Raw genomic sequence first — 23,415 nt, forward strand, 5'->3', positions numbered from 1 at the left:
GCAAAGGTAATTAAAAGCTAAAAAGAGTACAACATTTTAGCGCTTCTCATTGAAAAATTGTATGCTGAGTCGGAGAACCCGGGTTCAAACCCATAGAGTTTCTAAATATTATTACTAGAGGGAAAGCTGGCGCCACCGTCTAAGCTAGTTCCATAGAATTTCTTACTATTAACTAGAGGGGAAGCCGGCGCCCTGCTATAGCCCTGCCTATGAGAGTTTTCATGGAGCTTCCTCGAGACCACTTGAACCACCATGGGCGCTCTAAGCACCATGGGGCGGAGAGCTACCAACTGCAGAACTACAATTTTTGGCCAAAAAATATTTAAAAAAAACGCTGTTCGACAATCAAGAATATCCTATCATTCAATATCCTGTCCATAAATCGTAACAAACGAGCAGAAAAGCATGTAAACGAAAATTTTGCTCGAAATAAGCAATGACTTGCTCTCCTATTGCCCAAGCAGTGCAGACCACAAAAGCCAATATTTCGTGCTTGACAGACGTAATTTTAAAAAGAAATATGTTTTATGTCGCTTTAACAACTTAAAAGGTTTATTCACTGTATTTCAGAAAACAAAAACCTTTTATTGGCGTCCTGTGCTGTTGTGTTTCCGATACTATAACTTTTGCACACTACTTTCACGCCGAATTCGTCTGCGCGCGCCGTGGACGAATGGGACATCTTTAGTAACGCCACTCTCTGTTCCTAAAAAAAAAAAAACTACTGTTTCGCATCAAGTAGCTCATCGCCCCATGATGCTTTGCGCGCCCATGGAGGGGCAAGTGCAGCCCCGTTAGCTTTCCCTCTAGTTAATAGAAAGAAACTCTATGGCTAGTTCAGAAGAGCACTGCACTACATTCTAGTTCACTGTAACTACACTCTACTTCATCCCATAGAAAGCTGGCGGCGCTGCGCCTCGGCCACCATATGGGCGCTCAAAGCATTATGAAGTGATGAGCTCCTTAGTGCGGGACAGTCGTTCTTTTTTTTTTTTTTTTTTTCAGAGAATAGAGTGGCGTTATTGAGATGTCCCATTCCGTCCAAGGCGCGGACAGAGTTTTTTTTACTGTTAACTAGAGGGAAAGCTGGCGCACCGCCTATGGTAGTTTGCATGGAGGTTGCTCAAGATCAACGTTATTAGATAAGGACAGTTGGAAAACTTGCCTATAACTTGCCCCCAAGAATCAACCCCACTTTCGTTGCCGCTTTCGTCTTAAAGAGGCGCGAGCGCCATCTCTAGAGTTTTGACAGTGCCACGTTAGTTTTTGTTTTTGTTTTATCCAATGTTATCTAAAAATGTTGCTCAACGTTTTTAGATAAGGGTAGTTGGATAACTACGGCGGTGTGCGAGGGCGCAGAGCAGACCCAAAATGGTTGCCGCCTAGGTGGTGGCGCTGCAGCTGCTTTGGGATGGGCGCGTCGTCTGCTACTTCCAGCTTGAGGAGCGTCAGCAGTGACTCGCGTGTGTACAGAAACGTATTGATAACGAATAGAAACGTAAGTTGCGCCTTCGTCTCTTTTGTATTAATGAAACAAGACGGCTTAGTAGCATTTATAAACATAACCTTAGCCGGGCACGTTGAAGGCGCGTTTGCAAATAGCTTATCACATGCGCATTAGATACGCGTTCAAGAAGCAAAGCTACTGTGCTCCAAGTATCGATCACTTTAGTCATAGAAAATGCCTGAACCGCCATGACGATTATATTTTCATATCGGCGCATTAAAACAGAAAGTGGCTGAAGAAAAAAGTAAAAGTGCGTATTCCGCAAAAAAAGAAAATGCATTTAGTATCTTTGTAAGCTTTTGCCTGGTTTTATTTACAGACACTCAACTTTTAGTGATCTAATTAATACAGGAAAGTTTACAGTCTAATTTGCACAACCGTATATTACACACGCGAGGAACCCAAACTACGAGGGGGGTGTGCGGCACGTCGTGTTTCTGTGATTTTGCCGCGTGGGACAAGCAAAGAAGGGATTCAAGTTTCGGCCGAGATCCACAGACAAAAGCCCAACCCCGAGCATCCTGGCCTCTCGTACCACAGGCGTAGAGCGCACGCGAACTTTGCAATACGTAGACGAGCGCGGCTCGAAGCAGCCGCGAACGGCGCAGACGATGCGAGGCGAGAGCCTGCGAGAGCCTGCAGCAAACTGTCCACGTGACCAACCGCAGCCAATGGCCGTAGCGGCGGCGAAGAGAAAAGCAAAAAAACTAACTTGGTACTGTCAAAACCCTAGAGACGGCGCTCGCGTCTCTTTGAGATTAAAGTCACTTTATTTGAGATGAAAGCGGCAACGTAAGCGGGGCCGCATCCCGGGGGCAAGTTTTCCAACCGTGCTTATCTAACAATGTGCTCGAGACAACCTCAGTAGAGTGGACTAGAATAACCTCAGCCACCGTGGGCGCTCTAAGCATTATGGGGCGGAGAGCTACTGACTCCACGACCACAATCACTTTTGGCCACTTTTGGACGACAAGATAGTTCTGAGAGTTTTTAGATACGTGGACGATTATTTGGTGATTTTTAAGAAGCAACCCGGTTTGACGCACACAGTTACCGTGCAAGAGACCTTATCTGTCTTTAAACGACACGGGAGGGGTCTAACCTTCACCCACGAATTACCTGAACAAGATAGATTGCAGTTTTTAGATATTAACATCACTTTAACACCAGATCACACGTGTTGGATATACTCACCACGAGCCCGGAAAGACATGTTGCCATTTGAGTCTGCTCATTCTAAGACGGTTAAACGCGCCGTTGTTATGCTGTGCCTGAAAGAAGCCCTGCAGAAATCATGTGTTCATCTGGTAAAGGACAGCCTCAACAATCAGATTGGCAGGTTACAGAAAGCTGGTTTTCCCGTTTCCGTTGTGGTTGCTGTGGCAGCAGAGAAGCTTCTGCAAAGCTTGAAACTTAGAACACCTCAAGCAGGTGGCGGTCAACCGAAGACCAGACCGGCGGTTGTCCCCTATATTCATAGGGTGTCCCACAACCTAAAGAATGTAGCCAATCGCTACGGTGTGCCGGTGGTATTTCCTGCCCCGCGCAAGTTGGCCTCTTTGTGCCCCCGGATTGTCTCCGGCGAGGAATGCGTGCGAGACTGCACGAAACGTCACGCCACCCAGTTTGTCAGGTGTTCTGTCGGGGCTGTGTATGAAATTCCCCTGACACGTGGAAAAGTTTACATCGGCCAGACGGGCCGTTGTATAAATGAACGACTAAGGGAACATAAGCTTTGTATGGTTAACGGAAAAGGGTCAAATTTGCCCTTACATTGCGGCGCATGCCCTTTGGCTGCGCCTGATAAAGCATGCCAGCCTTTGCTGGCTAGAACAAAAATCTTAAGGCGCAGTCGTAACCAGGTAGCTTGTGAACTCGCAGAGGCTTTTTTCATTGATAAGTCAGGTGATGAATGCGTAAGCGATTCTAGTATCAATTTGTATAAGAAAGAGAAAACGTTCCTGGCATGTGCGCTTAGGCAATGATTGAATAAGAATCTAGGTATATATATATATATATATATATATATATATATATATATATATATATATATATATATATATATATATATATATATATATATATATATATATATATATATATATTTGTGTTCTTTCTGAATAAAATCAGTCGCGATTGCGCCCGTCCTTGTCTTTTCTCGTCCGTGTCTTTTTTAGCGCAATTCCCTTCTTTAAGTATGTACGACCGACTCGCCCAACAACGTGCTCTCCTGAAACAAACATTGTTCGATAATCAAGAGTGTCCTAACATTCAATATCCTGTCTATAAATTGCAACAAACGAGCAGTATTGTGATTATTATTTGGTACAGGCCGGGGGGGTAGCTCTACTCAGTAATGTGTAAATGTAAAGTGTGCCCAAAATAAGCGATGGCTTGCTCTGCTATTGGACAAGTATTGCAGACACAAAAAGCCAATATTTCCTGCTTAACAGGCGCATTTTTAAAAAGAAATATGCTTGCAAAAAAATGTCGCATGTACACATTAAGAGTTTTTTTTCACATTTCGGAAAACAGAAACCTTATATTGGCGTCATGTGCTGCAGCGTTTTCGTTACTATGACTTTCCACTGTGGGGTGGAGCCCTTTACAGAAAAGTATCAAGTGTTCAGCCGTTTCCTCCTCTCCGCACGCAACGCACAACGTTTCTATCTCATGGTACCTGACTCTATATGTCTTAGTCCGCAAAACTCCCGTCCTGGCCTCAAACAACAAAGAGCTTCCCCTACAATTATCAAAGAGATTTTCTTTGGCAATTTCCTGCTTAAAAATCCTGTATGTTCGCAGTGCTGATTTCTTCAGCATCCCTGTTTTCCACAGAACTCTCTTTGTTTCTTTAACCCTTTTCTTAACAGATAATTGTTGATTTGGCCCCTTACTGCTGTCCAGATATTTGCTTGTCAATTTTCCAGTTCGCTTTCTCCATTTCGAGTCAACATTCCTTATATAAAGGTATCTGAAGACTTACCTAGCCCACTGCTTTTCCCCCATTTTTCTTAATCGCTCCTCAAATGCTATCTTACTGCTAGCTTCTCTGCTCTCAAACGACGCCCATCCCATATCACCCTGTACCCCCTGATTTGGTGTATTGCCATGTGCTCCCAAAGCTAGCCTCCCTATGCTACGCTGTTTGATTTCTAACCTTGCTTGAACACCTGGTCTCATGCACAGGACCGCATTGCCGAAAGTCAGGCTAGGAACCATCACCCCTTTCCAGATCCCTCTTACCACTTCATACCTATTGTAATTCCACAGTGCCCTACTTTTCATCACAGCTGCATTCATACTAGCTTTATTCATTACATATTTTTCATGCTCTGTCAGATACTCAGCACTGTTATTTATCCACACCCCAAGATACTTGTGAACTCCTGTATTCTATGCTCGCCGACCTCATCATTAAATATCATGACTGCAGATTTTTCCTTACTAAACTTGAAACCTAATTTATTTCCCTCTGTACCAAATATGTCTACCAACTTCTGTAAATCTTGCTAGTTGTCAGCCATTAGCTCGATATCATCGGCGTATATTAGTCCCGATAATGAATGTTTAATCCATTCTCATTGCTTGAAAAAAGAAAGGTTGAAGCCTAGTCCGCTCCCATCTAGCTTGATCTCCAACCCTTGCAGGTACAACATGAACAACAACGGAGACAGAGGACATCCTTGCCTAAGCCCCCGCTGTATCTCTACAGGCTCCGATACCTTTTTTCCCCATTTTATAAGCACTCTGATACCTTTATATATTTTTAAAAAGATTAATTACTCCATCTTGCACATCCAATGTGCCCAATATGACCCACAGATACTCTTGATTAACGTTGTCGTAGGCTCCCTTAATATCCAGAAATGCTAGCCATAGGGGCCTGTGTTCCTTTTCAGCAATCTCTATACACTGCGTCAATGAAAACAGATTGTCCTCCAACCTCCTTTGTTTCCGGAACCCATTTTGTAGCTCCCATAGCAACCCTTCATTCTTCACCCAAGCCTGCAATCTGTCCTTTATAATCTGCATCACCACCCTGTAAACCACAGATGTCACTGTTATGGGACGGTAGTTACTTACGTCAGCTTTGTCCCCCTTTCCCTTATATATCATGTTCATTCTACTTAATCGCCATTCATCGGGAACTTTCCCATCCACTATCATTTTATTCACTTCCTGTATTGATGTTTGCTTGAATTTGGTCCTAGCTTCTTTGTTAACATAATCGGAATACCATCTGGTCCTGTTGATGTGCCACTAGGAACCTTCTTCTCTGCCCTTTCCCACTCTCTTTGCTCAAGTGAAGCTGTTGCAGTAACCGGTCTATCCTCTTTCGATAAATTATGTGCAACATTTCTTTCTTTAAATTTTTCCGTCATCCATGTTTCTATGTGTTTTATCGCTTCATCCCCTGCTAGTCGAATACCCTTATCTGTAACAATAAACCTTTGTTCTAGCCTAGACTTATTACTCATTGCATTTAGATTTTTCAAGAATTTTTGAGCTGCTTTTCTATCCTTTTTATTTACTTTTGACATCTATTGGGCACCCTTTCTTCGAATTTTCTCATTAATCAAATAGGATGCTTTCCTTCTACACTTTATGAAGGTATCCCATTTTCTGTCTACTTCAACTTCTGGTTCCCCCTCTTCTTGGAATATTTGTGTTCCCTGGACGCTTCCTGACGTTTCTCTATCGCCCTCTTGAACTCATCCCACCAACTCTCTGGTTTGCGTCTTTTCCGTTTTATCTTTACTCGCACCTTAGCTAGCTCTAGCTCCAGTAATCGAGTTAATTTGTTAAAAGTCCATTCTCTTTCACTATCCTCAAAAATTACTTTCTCAATTTGTTTGGCTGCTGCTTCCAATTGCTTTTCCGAGCAAAAAATTCCCCTCTGATTGTTCATCGCGCTTCAGTCCTACATTGGTTTCTCTTCTGAAACTCAACTTGATACGCTTGTGGTCACTAGCTAGAATTCTGGAACGATGTTCATCTATGCTCATTATTTTTAATCTATTATACATCCTCTGTGACATTAGTGCATAATCTATCGTCGAGTGCAGACTCCCTGCCACCCATGTTATGAGACCTTCACACTTCTCGGTACTCTTGCATACAACTAAATCATGCCTGTCACACATGTCCTGCAGCATGCTTCCTGTCGAATCTGTGTACCCATCCAGGCCTTCTATATGTGCGTTCATGTCGCCTAATATAATTATCTCACCCTGTCCTCCTAGCTCATCAATGTCGCTTGCAATACATTCTAACATTTTCCTGTTTTCCTCTTTGGCATTAACCCCTGTCCACAGGTATACAAAGCCAAGGAGTGTTTGCTCCCCTGCCACTTTTCTTTTTATCCATAAATGTTCCTTGCATCCCAGTTTAATAACCCTTTGAAAATTCTTACTTTTATGAATGAATGCCCCAATTCCACCCCCCTTTCTGCTGCCCTTTGTTCTATTGCAATATTCCCATGCGTAGTCTGGGTTACAGGGTGGTTGCTCCATGTCTCTGAGATGCGTTTCCACTAAACCATATACCATTAATTCCTCCTGCCTTAACTGTTCTTCTATTTCCTTCCATTTCAGTCTATTCCTGCCACCTTGCATGTTAAAGAAACATATATCTGAATTAACTTGGCCTTGGCGCTTGTGTCTATTTCTTCTCCTATGGTTTCATCGTCCCTTTGATCTTGGTTCTTTCTTCTCTACACTGGTTCCCTAAGAGCTCTGGGTCCCCCCCCCCCCCAAAAAAAAAAAGCTGTTGCCTGGCGACCTATCCTACTACCCACCCTCTTGCCAGTGGCACCACCGTAGTGAATGCCATCGTGTGCAAAAGGTTGGGGCCTGACCTCGTACACTTCCCTGTTAACTTCCATTGCCCCGTATCTTAGTCGTCGACTCATTAACCTAATTACACGGTTAGCCTTAACGATCCTCCTTTCCTTTTCGCTAGCCTGCCTCTGGACCTCTGGGATTGTGCATATGGTCACATGCACACTCTCAGAGGCCTCTCTAAGCCTACGCATCCCCACTTCTAACTGCTTCTCGAGATTCTGGCTCCTCCTGTTACGTTTCGCCTACAACGCGCGGTATAGCCGGCGCGGATGCAACGGACGCCGGGGCTTTGTTCAAAGCGGCGGTCATTTGGACCCGTTCATCGCTGCCGCAACGCCTCCCGCCAAGCGCGTCCAGGCAGGTTTCAGTGCCACGTGTCGTCGTGCGTGCGTGTGTGTGTGTGTGCATGTTGGTGCCCACGCTTGTCAAAGCGCGGCAGCCGGGGAGAGGAGCTCCCCAACTGGGAGGCGAGGAGGTCTGACCGGCGCCGGCCTGGCGGACGCGCCCGTCACGTCTGGACATGTTCAAGCGTCGCCGTATCGGACGCCTCTTCCCAAGCCGTTCCTTCTTGCCCTCGACTCCGAGGGTATAAAACGCCGCTGCCCCGGACGCCGAGAGAGACTTCGATTTCTTCCTTCGAGTAACGTGGTCGCCCTGACCGGCTGCTCTTTTGCGATGCCAGAATAAACAAGTTGTTCTGTTGCCAGTCGACTCATCCTTTGCCGGGACCTTCGGATGTTTCCAGCTTTGCCCCAGGCCGCCAGGCCAACGCTACCCTTGGGGCTTGCAACCCATTTGCAACACTCCCCTTCAGCACATCGTTGAGACCAGCATGGATAACGACAAGGTGTTCGCCATCCATGCTGCCCCCCACCACCTCCTGGGCTTTGGCCATTGCATCTACCATGCACTTTCCTTACTGAGCCTCCACCTGCACCCGCCTTCACTGTCGTAACGCCTCCCTCAACCCTCGCTAGGTTCGAGTCACCGACTACCCAAACCCTCCTGCGCTCTAACCGTTCGCTTCCTAACTGCGACTGTTGCTCTCCGGATCGCGCTACCTGTCTCTCCCGCCGCCGTACGCTACTGTCGCGAGTTTTTGCTCTCTCTATTCCACACTCAAAGCCTGCTGCGCTACAGCACTGTAGGATCGGCAAGCCTCGCCCCCACCTGACACTGCTCCGAACCGGGGTGCCCTGCCGGCCGCGCTTCTACCTGCTCTTCTAGCTGGGCCCGCTTTTCCCGCTCCTCCTTCAGCTCCCCCACAATTCGCTCCAACAAATCGGCATTAGCCTCTTCCATCTTAAGCGACTCGGCGACCTGAGTTTCTAGCTTAATCCGTTCCCCTCGTTCCACCTTCAGGTCCCCTTTGAGTTCATTAATCCTAGCTGCCCATTCCCCTTTCAAAGTCTGAACGGCCTCCGCAAAACGCTTGCATATCTTCACGCCAAGCTAGCCCCATTTGCCTCGGCTAAGCTCCTGAACTTTGTCTCGTCTAAATAGCACCAACGGTCGCACTCCTGGCACTGCACTAACTCCCCGTCCCCGTCCACCTTGACTTTCCTAGCTTGCCGACCAATCGTCCGGCCGACTACGCAACGTAAAAGCCCGCCAAAATTCCTACAGAATAAACCTTCGGCACTACGCAACGTAAAAGCCCACCAAAAATGCCTACACCAAAAACCTTCCGCACTACGCTACGTAAAAGCCTGCCAAAATTCACACACAAAAACCTTCGGCACACACACTTCCGCTAGCCTTCCTACCCTAAACTCGGTTTAAAACTACCGCCCGACAGCATGTACAAATGCAAATACCAAAAAAGCACTTAGCTTTGGACTTAGTCGCTGGAGGTCCGAAAAAAAGCGTCCTCCTCCGAAGGCGTCACGAGCCAAAAAGCCTCAAATAGAGACCCGAGCGCCATCTCTAGGGATTTGACAGTACCAAGTTTTCTTGGTTTTCTCTTCGCCGCCGCTATGGTCATTGGCTGCGGTTGGTCACGTGGACAGTTTGCTGCATAACTGGTCTACGCAGGCGACGCAGGCTCGCCCCTCGCATCGTCTGCGCCGTTCGCGGCTGCTTCGAGCCGCGCTCGTCTACGTATTGCTTAGTTCGCTTGCGCTCTACGCCTGCGGTACGAGAGGCCAGTATGCTTGGGGTTGAGCTTTTGTTGCAAAAGCAACACTACGCCAGCCAGGCAGCCAGCTCGGTTCGTCGCATGGTCGCACTTCAGCCGTATGCCGTGGCCCACGAACGACCTTGAGCTGCCGTTGCCTAGCAACGCCGCAGCCACGCTCCAACAGATGGCGCCACCGTCAACGCAGCTGCCATCGCCGCTCGCTCCACCAGATGTGCTCCGCTGGGGTAGAGGAAAAGGAGGTGTCGCCTCGCGGAGGGGGGGGGGGGGGTTGGGGGTATATTTATGCGCGCTTTGCCTCAGTGGATTGTGATGTCTGATACCTGATTTGATATCTGCCGCGGATCCTTGGACCTAAGATATTAAACTTATTTTTTGATAATGGTGGAGTGCTTGGCTTGAAGCACTCTGGCACGGGTCGGCCCGATATTGCACTGCCTCCGGGATCGGCCCGGGGCATATTAGCGCGGCGCGTCTTTTCTTTCACTCTTTAAGGCGCGCTCACACTAGCGGGAAGCTTCCCGCACCGGCACAGCGTCAACGTCGACGCTGCCTCGCAGCTCCTCAGAATGACGCTCACACTGCGCGCGTTTTCTCGCTGCGGTTGTCTTGGAATGTGGAGAGAGGAGGCGCTGAGGGAGGACCCGGACGAGCAGAAAGAGAAGGGGATAGTCACGTGACACTAGAGAAGACTGCAAAGCGCACCCTGCTAGCTCCCCTCCCGTCGCCCTGGCAAAGCAGCCGCCGAGTGCCCGGCCGGCCGGCCGGACGCGCGCAGCCTCCGCCTCCGCCGACGGGGTCACTGAACTGGGACCGACGTCACGGTTCACGGTCGGCGCCCATTGGCTGTTCTGGTCACCGCCACGGGAAAAATAGGTACCGAACCCATCGCTCCGCGGGACGGCAGAGCAGGCTGTCCGCGGGAGAAAAACCGGCTTGGGCGGGAAGCGGCACGCGGAAAACGCCTGGCGTTGCGCGTTTTCCCGCTAATGTGAGCGCGCCTTTACTCTCCTATCTTTTACCCCCTCCTACTTTCTGCACGCGGCAGCGAGCGTGGCTCGGCTTGAGTCAGTAGGCAAGCCCGTGCACTTTCCTTTTCCTTCTTGCTCTCGGCAACATCAGTCAGTCAGTGGATTCTAGTCGTTATGGAGAGCGCGAAAGAGAGGCAACAACGAAAGAACGAAGCGAGGAAGAGACAACGCGCTCAAAAGACGTCACAACAACGCGCAGCACGACTCGAGAAGCGTCGTAACGAAGATGCGGTTAGAAGTGCCACATCCCGGAGTGACTCTCGAACTGCGGAAGAGACCGGTTTGAGTTCTCGAGAGCGTCGGAATGAGACGCTGCGTAGACGACGAGCCGAGGAAACAAAGCTTTCGCAATTCAGCTAGAGTTAACTAGAGTTAAACCACAGCCATTTTTGTCTGCAGATCTCGGCCGAAACTTGAAGCCCTTCTTTCCGCGGCCCCACGCGGCAAAATCAGAGAAACACGACGTGCCGCGCTTACCCTCTCGTAATTTGGGTTCTCGCGTGTGTAATGTACGGTTGTTCAAAGTAGACTGTAAACTTTCCTCTATTGATTAGATCACAAAAAGTTGAGTGTCTGTAAATAAAACCTGGCAAAAGCTTACAAAGACACTATTATTAGCTCCTTTATTGTTAGACATTATTAGCCCTGCCCTTAAGTGTATTTCTGTTGATGTTTTAGAGGGTGTATCTGATCATAATCTTGTTTCCTGTGTTTTTTCTCTATCGGCTTATGTTGACAGCAAAAAGCGTCCCATTGTTGCGAAAAATTTTAATAGAGCTGATGATGAAGGAATTTTGGGTTTTCTAGAGACCCACCTTGACACCTTTAGGGCTGAGGAGAATTTAAATGTGTTATGGTGCATGTTTAAAAAGATATGCCTCGATTGCTTGACAATGTATGTTCCGAATGTTATTAAGAAAAAAAACACAACCCATGGTATACGCGGGACGTTATCCACACTAAACGTAAGCTAAAGAGAATGCGGCGCTCAAGTAATATCGCAATAAATCTAATGAGAGTATGTTAGGCAGTCTGTTAAGAAATAAGATCAAGCAAGCTAAGGACTCTTCTTTAATGTTACGCTTGGGCGTTTTCTCAGTGCAGCACCGGAAAAGTTCTGGCAATACATTAATGGCAATAAACAACGCAATATGTCAATAATAGTTAATGGTTCCCCTGTCACAGGGTCAAAAGATATTGCTGATGTGTTTAATGAGTATTTTCAATCAGTGTATACCGATAAAAACTCGACTTTTCCTTCTAAGCCAGACGGCTACACTTCTTTAATGCCAGATGTTACTATCTCCCGCGAAGGTATTTTGAATCTTTTTATGAAGCTTGACGTTAAAAAGTCTAGTGGGCCTGATAACATCCCTTCAGCTTTTCTCCACTGCTACGCAGAATGGCTATCGCATTACCTGGAAGTTATTTTCAATGCCTGTTTGTCTCAGTGCGCAGTCGCATCAGAATGGAAAACCGCACATGTCGTAAAGGCAATGACCCATCTTGCGCATCTAATTATCGCCCAATATCTTTGGTCTCGACCAGCTGCAAAATGTTCGAGCATGTGACCTGCCGAGCTTTGACGGAATTTTTGGAATCGAGCCATTTCTTGTGATCAGCAACATGGATTTAGGCATGGCTTATCTACCGTCTCACAACTGATAACCACTTGCCACGATTTTTTTTATTGCAGTTAACAACAAATCTACGCTGTTTTTCTTGACTTCGCCAAAGCCTTTGGTAAGGTACCACACACTAAATAGATAGGAAAGCTTTACACTGCTGGAATCAATCCTAACATTTTTGACCTGATTACAGCCTACTTAGAAGACAGATTTCTATATGTTCATGTTGGCGATGAGTACTCTGATGCACTTCCGGTTTCATCTGGCGTTCCACAAGGATCAGTTCTGGGGCCTGTCCTATCTTTAATCTATGTGAATGACATAATTAGTGTGGTTGATTCCGAAGTTAAACTATTTGCTGATGACTGCGTTTTATACTCCTTAGTTAACTCCACAGCGGACCAAATTAAGCTTAACAGTAACCTGCAGAATATCTCAAACTGGTGCGAGCAATGGGATATGTTTCTTAACGTTAATAAATGTTTGGTACTCAGAATTTGTAAAAAGAAAACTGTTCTGACTCATCCATATTGTATGGCTGGCGTACCACTTCCAGAACCCTCGTCTGTAAAATACCTTGAAGTTAAGATAACTAATCGCCACTGATCTCCATTGGGTGGCTGGATGCCGCATTCCCGCTTTCCGAAGTGGGCGCAAGTGAAGCCACAAGAAGTTCGGAGGCATGTCCCGGAAGTTCGACGTGTCTGCTGTGTATTTCAATGCAAAAAGTCGCGTCTTTCGCACTTCCGTTCTCAGTTTTTCACGCTGTTCTCGTGTAACGTCTACTGTAATATCAAAGTAATAAGCGAGCTGAACGCGCGAAATGTGTGCATTGTTTGGGGAACCCTGTAATTTCAGAGAAACCGAAGAAATCAGGCATGCAGGTCTCACCATGCCGCGGCAAAGGGGTACGGGCATTGCACATCTTCTGATCTGGTTCTTGTCTTCCGAGCGTAATTAGGACAAGTAGTGGAATGACGATGAGTCTAGGTCATCTTAAAAAAGGTAATGGTGCGGAAATCCTGACACTCGACTCGTTATACAGCAACCGCTGTTTCAGTCTTGGTTTTCTGGCAGACGATGTCGCTTCTAATCAATGGCAGGTGATGTTTATCGCTTTAGTGTGTCATTTACCTTCCAGGCGTGCTTTAAATCTAACTCAATAGCACAGCCACGTTTCACCTACACAGCACGAGAGAAACGACTGACGAGAAAGACGAATGCAGCAGCGCATGTGACAAGCGCAGTTTGAAGTCAACTGCACCAAGCATCCCGAATAAAAGCCAATTCAGGCATAATTTGCTACAGCACGAAGCAGTACATGATACACTCCGTCGAAAAAGCAGTACCATATACCTTTTGGACGCGCTAATGTGAACCAGCAGAACACCGACGGCACCTGACCGGCCTCGGCCCCGCTCCGGTTCGGTCTGAACATTATTCGGTAAAATGGTCACTTCAAAGTCGGCTGTCTAATGAAGGTTCTTAACTTTATCCCCCATTGATGGCATAACTTGGGCTTAGAGCGCGACGACGTGCATCACAACAATTAGAGAGCAGAGTTGACGACGCAACGGGACGACACAGAGCTGAGCAGACGAGGCTCCGTACGTGCTGCAGGTGTGTAGCGACGTTCTGTCGTCTGCTAGTGTCGTCCCACAGCGATGCAATGGACCCTTATTTTTGGAACGTCTTTCCTGGGGACTCTGCTGCTCTCCTCATGCAGTTGACGGCGCAACAGGTAGGTATCGTCATGAAAAAAGACGAGAACGTCGAAAAGACAAGGTGCTAAGTGGAAAGCGAAAACTAAAACAGAAAAACCATGCTGAGGTCCGATTTCATGCACTGCCAAAGGCTGACTTCCGGGACATGCTGCCCAACTTCCGGTGGCTTCACTTTCGGGCGCCCGATGCGGCATTCAGCCCCCTAGTGGAGATCAGTGTTAATGGCCTAAACTGGGACACCCACATCGATATTACTTGCGGGAAAGCTATGAAGACTCTGTGGTGTTTGAGGCGTAAACTGCCGAAGCCCCCAAAAACACGTGAGACTGGCAGCGTATCAGGCTTTGGTGCGGCCTCGTCTGGAATATACCTGTTGTTTATGGGACCCATTTACAGCCAAGAATATTTCCAAATTAGAACGAGTGCGAAGGATCGCAGCCCGTTTCATTTGCAACAGATACAAACGAACAGATAGCGTAATAGCTATGATCAATTCTATTGGCCTAGAATCTCTCCAGACAAGGCGCACTGAAGCTAGGTAGAAATTTCTGTACTTAATATATGATAATCTGATTAAAATAAAAACTCATGATTATATTACTCCTGTTTCGCGAGCAAGTACGCGTTATAACCATGGAAAAATGCTACAAAAATTTCTTGCATATTCTAATAGCACTCATTTTTTGTCAAATCGATTACAGAGTGGAATGAATTGCCGAAGTGTGTAGTGAATAGCCCGAATGTAGAAATGTTTGTTGATAATTTTAGAGCCTTTTTTATGTGAAACCCTTGTTTTTTGCTTCTTTTTTCGCATCATCTGTTCGCTTTTGCATGATGCTCGTCTATATCCTGTTTATTTTTTACTTGTATCAGTGCTCACCTCTGCTTGGAGTCAAGCGACTCCGCAGTATTAAATAAATAAAAAATAAAAATAAAAAATGCATTTTCTTTCTTTTTTTGCAGCATACGCACTTTTAATTTTTCCTTCAGCCACTTTCTGTTTTAATGCGTCGACATGAAAATATAGTCGTCATGGTAGTTGAGGCATTTTCTATAATTAAAGTTATCGATACTTGGAGCACGGTAGCTTTCTTTCTTGGATGCATATCCAATGCTCATGTGATAAGCTGTTTGCCAACGCGCCTTCAACGTGCCCGGCTAAGGTAATGTTTATAAATGCTACTAAGCCGTCTTGTTTCATTAATACAAAAGAGACGAAGGCGCAACTTACGTTTGTATTCATTATCAATACGTTTCTGCACACACGCGAGTCACCGTCTGCTGACGATCCTCAAGCTGGAAGTAGCAGACGACGCGCCCATCCCAAGGCGGCTGCAGCGCCACCACCTAGGCGGGGCCGTTTTGGGTCCGCTCTGCGCCCTGGCGCGCTGCCACAGTTTTCCAGTTGCCCTTAGCTAAAAACGCCGAGCAACATTTTTAGATAACATTGGATAAAACAAAGAAAACCAACGTGGCACTGTCAAAACACTACAGATGGCGTTCGCGTCTCTTTGAGATGAAAGCGTCAACAAAAGTGGAGCCGATTCCCGGGGACAAGTTATAGGCAAGTTTTCCAACTGTCCTCGTTATAGTGAACTAGAATATTGTCCATTCTAGTTCACTATAGTCCTCATCTAAAAACGTTGGCCGTTGATACGGAATGGTATATCTCAGAAACGCCACACTCTGTTCCTGAAAAAAACCGACTGTCCCGCACCAAGTAGCTCATCGCCCCATGATGCTTTGAGCGCCCATGGTGGCTCAGGAGCAGCGCCGCCTGGAGCTTTCTCTCTATAGTCGGATACAACTTAAGTCTGCAGTGAAGCTCCGCCCACATTCAGGACCGGCGCACAGAATTCCTCCACGACAAAAATGTAGGCCGTTGTTAAAACTTCTCTTGTCACCTAAACAAGAAGCTAACCATGAGAAAAAAGTTATAAGCTCTAGAATTTTGATACCTGGCTTGTTTAATAAAGTCAAATATAAAAAAGCTGATTTCGTTCACTTTTGTGACTGGCTTGCGGAGTAATACAGTACGCCGCGGACCGTGGCCCAGTGTTAACAACTGCTGTTTTTTAATTGTACCCTACTATAGTTAGAAACTCTATGGTTGCAACAGGTGGGTAAGAAACTCTACGGGCGCAGACGACTTTGGCGCGAACGTAGTGGGCAACAGTCATCGTAGCAAAAACGCAACAGCACTCGACGCTAATAAAAGGTTTTTTTGGTTTCCGAAGTGTCATTAAAAAAACCTTTTAAAGTGTTCAAACAACTACATTTTTTGCAATCATATTTCTTTTTAGAAGTGCGCTTGTTAAAGGGGCCCCGAAACACATAATCAGTGCATCGTTTTGCCTCTTGGTTGCATAGAATGAGTTATAGTGATGCTATTAGCATCGGTCGTACCGCGTATACTCCGGTCTTTAATGTTTTAATTAGCTCGCAAAAACATATTCACGGCGCTGACGGTGTCACCATACAGTGGCGTTTTTTAGCAGTGGATATGACATCACTTAGTGGGTAGCTTTATGATTGGACAAACAGTAAAAATATTTTAAATCGGGTAATAACTAGAGATATGTTTTGTCAAGTTTTTGTGTTTTATATTACATAAACAAAAGCAACTAGTTTGCATAGATAAAAGCGCAGTAAAGCAACTAAAACAAAAAGACACCACCAGAGGCTCTGGCTACTTTTTGCATCGAAGGACTTCGCGCTTCTCTGTAAACATGCTACGACCTTGCACACAACACTTATGGCTACTCTCTACTTATCTGAAAACGGCGTTGCGGAATCGATCTGATCGAGCCATTTCACATGGTTCGTTTCGGTCCCAAGGAAGGATGCAAAGAAAAATGCCATTCGTTTCACATTTAGCAGTGCGCATCGTCAGCTTGTGGAGGATCACCGGGCGGCGGCGCCAGATGGCACCACGCTCCCGTCAACAGTGCGCGCTCTTTGCTCGCCGTGACCAACAAGCGCGCTAGGAGCTACGGGCAATGGAGGCGGTAAGCAGTAGCGGTACGCGCTATGCTAAATGTTTCTGATATCTTGCGCAGGTCGTCACACCGTCGCTGTATCTCGCCCTCGAGTTCGGATCCAGTTCGGATCCATAAGTCAGGGAACGTCACTTATCAGTGTTCCCTTCTGCGCCATCGGCGTGACGATGTAGCATCGCTGGGTCAGCTGGCGTTCACAGGGTTGTTGTAACCATACAAACGGCGCTGCCAGCCTTGGCAAGAACGACTTACAGAGAACAGGCAACCATGCAGTGCAAACTTCCGCCACGTGCTCAGGTAGGCTGTTTTGATTGGTCGCACTAAGTGTCGTCATTGGGAGAGTGAAATGGGAATGGGAAGCTGCGCGAAAATCGAATTGAGGGCACCATTTTATTTGCTTGTATTTTGAAATTTCTTCATTGAATATCTTCCGTTCGTATGCATCGATTCTTGTAATTATATATAATAATAATTGGTTTTTGGGGAAAGGAAATGGCGCAGTATCTGTCTCATATATCGTTGGACACCTGAACCGCGCCGTAAGGGAAGGGATAAGGGAGGGAGTGAAAGAAGAAAGGAAGAATGAGGTGCCGTAGTGGAGGGCTCCGGAATAATTTCGACCACCTGGGGATCTTTAACGTGCACTGACATCGCACAGCACACGGGCGCCTTAGCGTTTTTCCTCCATAAAAACGCAGCCGCCGCGGTAGGGTTCGAATTGTAATTATTTTTGATTCAGCATATCTGTGACATAAAGAATCCATCTGCATTGTAACCGGTATCCGTTCAAGCAGTGTTTCGCAGCCCCTTTGAGTACAAAATATTCTAAGCTGGGCGTCCGAGCTTTTACTGGCACCGCCAACAATGGCGTCGAAGAACGAACCAACGAACGAGCGTTGATGATGATGATCCACAAATGAGGCTTCACCTCTGGAAACTGCACAGGACAGTTTTCGGACGGCGGTCAGAGGCACACGATGCTGGTCGAAGTAGCGACGGTAAGGAGACGGTGAACGGCGCCGTGAGGACCGGCCCCCTCAGACGGCGGCGGGGAAAGTGGGCGATCAGAGTCTGTAGCAGCGTAGGTCTGACGAACTGATCATACGTGGCATCCCGTCGAATGTCACGGTAGTGATGTCGCTCGTCCCACGTGCGCCGACGACAGACTCGAGCGACGTGGCCGCGAATGCCGCAGTAGAAGCAGACCGGCCTGGGTGAACGGGAACGCCAAGGAGTAAAAGGCCGGAGACAGGAGCGGGTGGGTGATGCGATACGGCGGCTATGTTAGGCTGCGGAGGACAGGAGCTGGGAGGTTGTATAGGAGGAGGGGCAGTCGCAGCAACCTCAGCATACGTAGGTATGTAACGGTTGCGTGACTGCTCTTGATAGGAAGGACACGCGACAGAAGCGAGTTCCTCCTTGACCACGGCACGCAAGTTAGAATAACTGGCAGGCTGGGAAGCAGAGGGAACAGTTCTTGGATAAGAGCCCTGCAGTTCTTCTCGGATTATCGATCTAATCTGCGCGCGGAGATCGGCGTCTGTGGGAAAACGATGGTCCCAGGTGTCCGGGAGGCGGCGTGACTGGAGGTCATCTAAGCGTTGACAGGTGGTACGAATGTCCGCAACAGATGAGGGGTGTTGAGCGGCGAGAGTGCTAAAGGCGAAAGCACCTATTCCTTTGAGAACATGGTGGACCCGGTCGGCTTCAGCAGTGACAGTGTTGACACGGCGGCAAAGCGCACGGAAGTCCTCTATGTACGACGTGCAGCTCTCCCCGGGGCACAGGTGTCTAATTTCTTTTGGTAAGCAGCGGGACCGGTGGTCACAATTCCAAAGATCTGACGAAGCTGAGTGGTAAACTGAGGCCAGTCAGGAATGGCGGCCCGATGGTTGACGAACCAGGCCTTGGCTACATGGCTCAAGAAGAATCCCACGTTCAAAAGTTTGGTCGAAGCATCCCAACGGTTGTAGGCGCTCGCATCTTCATATTGCTCCAGCCAATTCTCAACGTCGTGGCCGGGTAGGCCAGGAAAAACTGGAGGATCGCGCTGCCGGGTGGTAGGCTGCGTACCATCGGAAGCGTGTGAAGGGGGGCACAGGCCCGTAGAAGCCTCGGGTCCGAGAGGAAGCGCGCCAGTTGGGGAGGAAGCAGCCACGGCAGCCCGAACAGGGGGATGTTGATCAATATGTTCCATCCTGGCTGATGGGCCGACCAGGATTCGACCAGAGCGCAGCTGCAGGGTTTCGATTGTGCCGGACAGTAACCAACAGCACGCTCCACCACTTGTAAGCTGGGCGTCCGAGCTTTTACTGTCACTGCCAACAATGGCGTCGAAGAACGAACCAACGAACGAGCGTTGATGATGATGATTCACAAATGAGGGTGATGATGAATAATCACAGATGTGGATGAAGTTCACGAAAAGTGCTCACAATATTGGCTTTTGTGGTCTGCAATACTTGGCCAATAGGAGAGCAAGCCATCGATTATTTTGGGCAAACTTTACATTTAAATGCTTTTCTTTTCGTTTTTTGCAATTTATAGACAGGATATCGAATGTTAGGACATCCTTGATTATCGAACAACGTTTGTTTTTCATTATTTTTTGGCCAAAAGTTGTGGTTGTGCAGTTGGTAGCTCTCCGCCTCATGATGCTTAGAGCGCCCATGGTGGCTGAGGGGGTCTCGAGGAATCTCCATGCAAACTCACATAGGCGGGGCGCCAGCTTTCGCTCCAGCTAATAAACTCTATGCTTCGTCCTCCATAGCTTCATTCACCGTGGTACAGTGAACTAGCCGTGGGAATGTCGGGAAGACAGCAAGACGCGCTTGGCTTGGCCATAAAACATGACTACGACTGCAAAAATACAAATTTTCTCAAATAATATGTTGCGAGGAAGCGTTTTTTTGCAATCACTGTGCCCTGTAATAAAATATGCTTACTATACATTGCAATGAATGAGCAGCAAACCAGACAGGCACCGAATTGGCTCATGGAGAGAGAGGGCTTTCACTTCATGGCGCCAAACTTAGTCTATATACCATGGAAAATGATTTTTTTTTGTTTTATAGACACGCATTTTGGAGCAAATATTGTTCCAAAAAATTCGTTAATTCTGAAAATACTACATATAGAAGCTTCTTTTTTTTTGCATTGTGAAAAACAGGAACGCTTCATTGGTGTAGTCTTCTATTGCGGGATGCGCCCTATGTCCGTGCCGCGAGAAACTTACCCGATCCGCCGCATTTCTATGAGTGACTGGTTCCGGCTCTCGGCATGTCCTGGCGCTGTGCTTACAGATTTTCCCCAGAAAAACATCAATTAGAAAGCGCAAACCTCTCCTACCACAGGTAAGTGACGGCTGTGTTCATGCTGACAAGTGCAACAAGCGGGTGTTTGGGTGAATTAGTTCATGAAGTGGAAGCCGTTCGTGCATGCAATGCGCGGCCGCCACCAGTTTTCAAGACGAATCAAATGCAACCTTCGGCGAGTACGGTTGACATAAGTTGCGCTCGTCGAAGTGCTTGATTTTGGCACCTTTAAAGTGCCTCGGAGGCTCCTACAAGAAATGTGAACAGTGGTCCCAGCAGCGGACTGTCACATTCTCAGTTGACAAAAAAAACTAGTTCCCTTCTTTCACATTTCAATGCACACGTATAGCTACAGGTTCCTGCTCAGCAAAACCCAGTTTGCGGCGCAAATGGCTCGCAATGAGGGGGCAAACGGAATTTAGGCCTAGCGGGCACCAGACACTGTGCTCAGCTCATTTAGAGTCAAGCGCCTTCGGATGCTTCAACCACAAAGTGCACAAAAAATAAGTGGAAACTATACGGTAGTGAAAGCGAAGCCGGACAACTAGAATAATAAATTTGCAGTGGCTTAGCTCGGCTATGCCAGGATATGCGTAGCGAGAGGTACGTTTCCCTGGCTGAGCTTGTTGTGATCACTGTATGTTTAGCTAATCATTGGGTATGCACATCTTTTATTCATTTTGCTTGACAGAGACGAAGACTGCCCGATGATCTGTGAAGTAGCATGCAGCGGTATCAATTTTGTCCATACAGTATTTCGATTTGGTAGAGCCTTTTAGTATACAAACTCTATAGTAGTTCCACATTGTGTAGTCTGGACGTGAGGGTCCGAAGCTAAATTAAAGTCAAACTTTTCTTACATACACTGACTAAGACACTCCTGTTTCCTGTTGAAATCACCCAAAGTCACAAACAACTGTGAAACCGTGCAGTAGGCTGGTATACACGGGACACCACATCAATCGTCTGCTTGACAGATGTTCCCGGCGCCACGTAGACTCCTTGGATGATAATGCCGCTTTCCAGAAGCCGAACACAGCAGCTTTCACCATTATTCACCACGATCGAAGGGAGATGTCTGACAGCGGTGATACCTTGTTTCACGCACACACAGACTCCAGCGTTCTTGTCTATGCCGCCGTTTAGCAGCGGCTGCACTCTCCTCTGCATGCATGTCAAACGTTGTGATACAGACGCCCACTGCATCTCCGCCTTTTATACGCAATCCTGCGCATGCGACGCGAGGTTCGGGTGATAGAGCGGCGAGGCGGCGACGAAGAACGCGGCGCAGCTGTGGGGTCTCTCTGGTTACCACGGTATCGGCGCATGCGCAAAAGTGCTCATCTGCGTGACCTCACGCTCGGCTTTGACGGAGGAGTGGGCGCGCGGCCGCGGCGACGGCGAATTGGTTGTTTTCGGGGAAAGGAAATGGCGCAGTATCTGTCTCATATATCGTTAGACACCTGAACCGCGCCGTAAGGGAAGGGATAAAGGAGGGAGTGAAAGAAGAAAGGAAGAGGTGCCGTAGTGGAGCGCTACGGAATAATTTCGACCACCTGGGGATCTTTAACGTGCACTGACATCGCACAGCACACGGGCGCCTTAGCGTTTTTCCTCCATAAAAACGCTGCTGCCGCGGTCGGGTTCGAACCCGGGTCGGGTTCATCGCGGTCGGGTTCGAACCCAAGCGCTCTAACCACTGAGCGACCGCGGCGGGTCGACGGCGAAGCGCACGCCGCACTTTGCTCCTCTTCGGTTGCCATGGTAACGGCGCATGCGCACAACTGACCTCTCCTATGTACAGCGAAATGCTCGACTGGTAGCACAGTGCAGCTCTCGCTACAAAATCCAATCGGTAGCACAGTCAACAATCCACTAGATTTCAATTCAGTCTGCTGTCTTCCCGGCATGCCTCGGGCGTCCATTAGGTGGATGAAGTGAAAAGCCGCCAGCTCTTCCTCTAGGGTACCCTAAGGAACACTATGGCGATGTCAGTGCACGTTAAAGATCCCCAGGTGGCCGAAATAATTATTCCGGAGCCACCCACTACGGCACCTAGCTCTTCCTTCTTTCACTCCCGCCTTTACCCCTTCCATTACGGCGCGGTTCGAACGGGCGGCCATCGAAATATGTGAGACAGTCTTTCCTTTAAAACCAGTTTGTGAGGTGCGTTTTCAGATTCAGCGCAGAGGATCGTAGGAAAGCTTTCGGTTCCAAATTTCTCTTCCTGCTCGCTTGCTTCACAGCAGTCGCTGTGTTCATATCGCTTCTTACACTGATTTATTTGCACTGCAACACCACTGATTGTATTGCGTCATTGCAGGACCAACGCGACATCGACTCTGATATGCTTCGTCGTGTGTTTTCGCACGAAATGCACCCAAAATATTGTAAATGGTAGGAGGCTTTCGATGCGTATGCAGTGCAATGTGTCGAGACGCGCTGTGCGCACAGTGGCATGTATGGACAGCTTGCTAGCCCACTTGCAGCTTTTACATGCTGTGAGGAAAAAAACATTTATCGTCTGATAAACTGCGCACTTTTCAGCCCTTTGTTGCATTCGTAGTGCGGCGAAAAAACTAATATATAATGACCGACGCGTTAAACGAGTTCAACCGACTGCCGTGCATGCACGGCAGAGCAGCAGAACCTCCAGGCTACGCAGGCATATTATAACCACGGCAAAACACTCCTACATTTCGTTAAGAAGTACTTGCAACTGGGCTTGCAGGTGCGTATTCGTGAAAGACGAGAGCGCAAAAATGGCAACACGGACGAGTGAGGGAACAGGACGAGCGCTGCAACAGGATTTATTCAAGGAAGAGCGTTTATATGGCCCCTGCCCTTATCCATGCTCTTATCGCAGTTGACAAACAATTACCTCTCACAGATGTGCATCAAGAAACAGCATTTCACTGCGAAGAAGAACAACTGGCGTGCCACTGATGCAAGTCACCTCGCTTCTTGATATAGAAGGCTTCCACGAGTTCACGTTCTGTCTTATCTCGGCTTTTCAAGAGCACTTCGCAATCCGATAGTCGAGGCTTGCAGGCTATACGCTTCTCTTTCGACCACTGCCAAGCCTGCCCGAAAGAGAAACGTATAGCCTGCAAGCCTCGACTAGAGCTATAGACTATAGCTTTGAGCTACAGCTCTTCTAGTTGACCGCGATGGAAGAAAGCACGGTGTAAGATCCGTAGGTGGCAAAGAATCCCTCGCAGTTCTCGTC

This window comes from Amblyomma americanum, chromosome 10, assembly GCF_052857255.1.
Source record: "Amblyomma americanum isolate KBUSLIRL-KWMA chromosome 10, ASM5285725v1, whole genome shotgun sequence".
In the NCBI taxonomy this organism is placed as follows: Eukaryota; Metazoa; Arthropoda; class Arachnida; order Ixodida; family Ixodidae; genus Amblyomma; species Amblyomma americanum.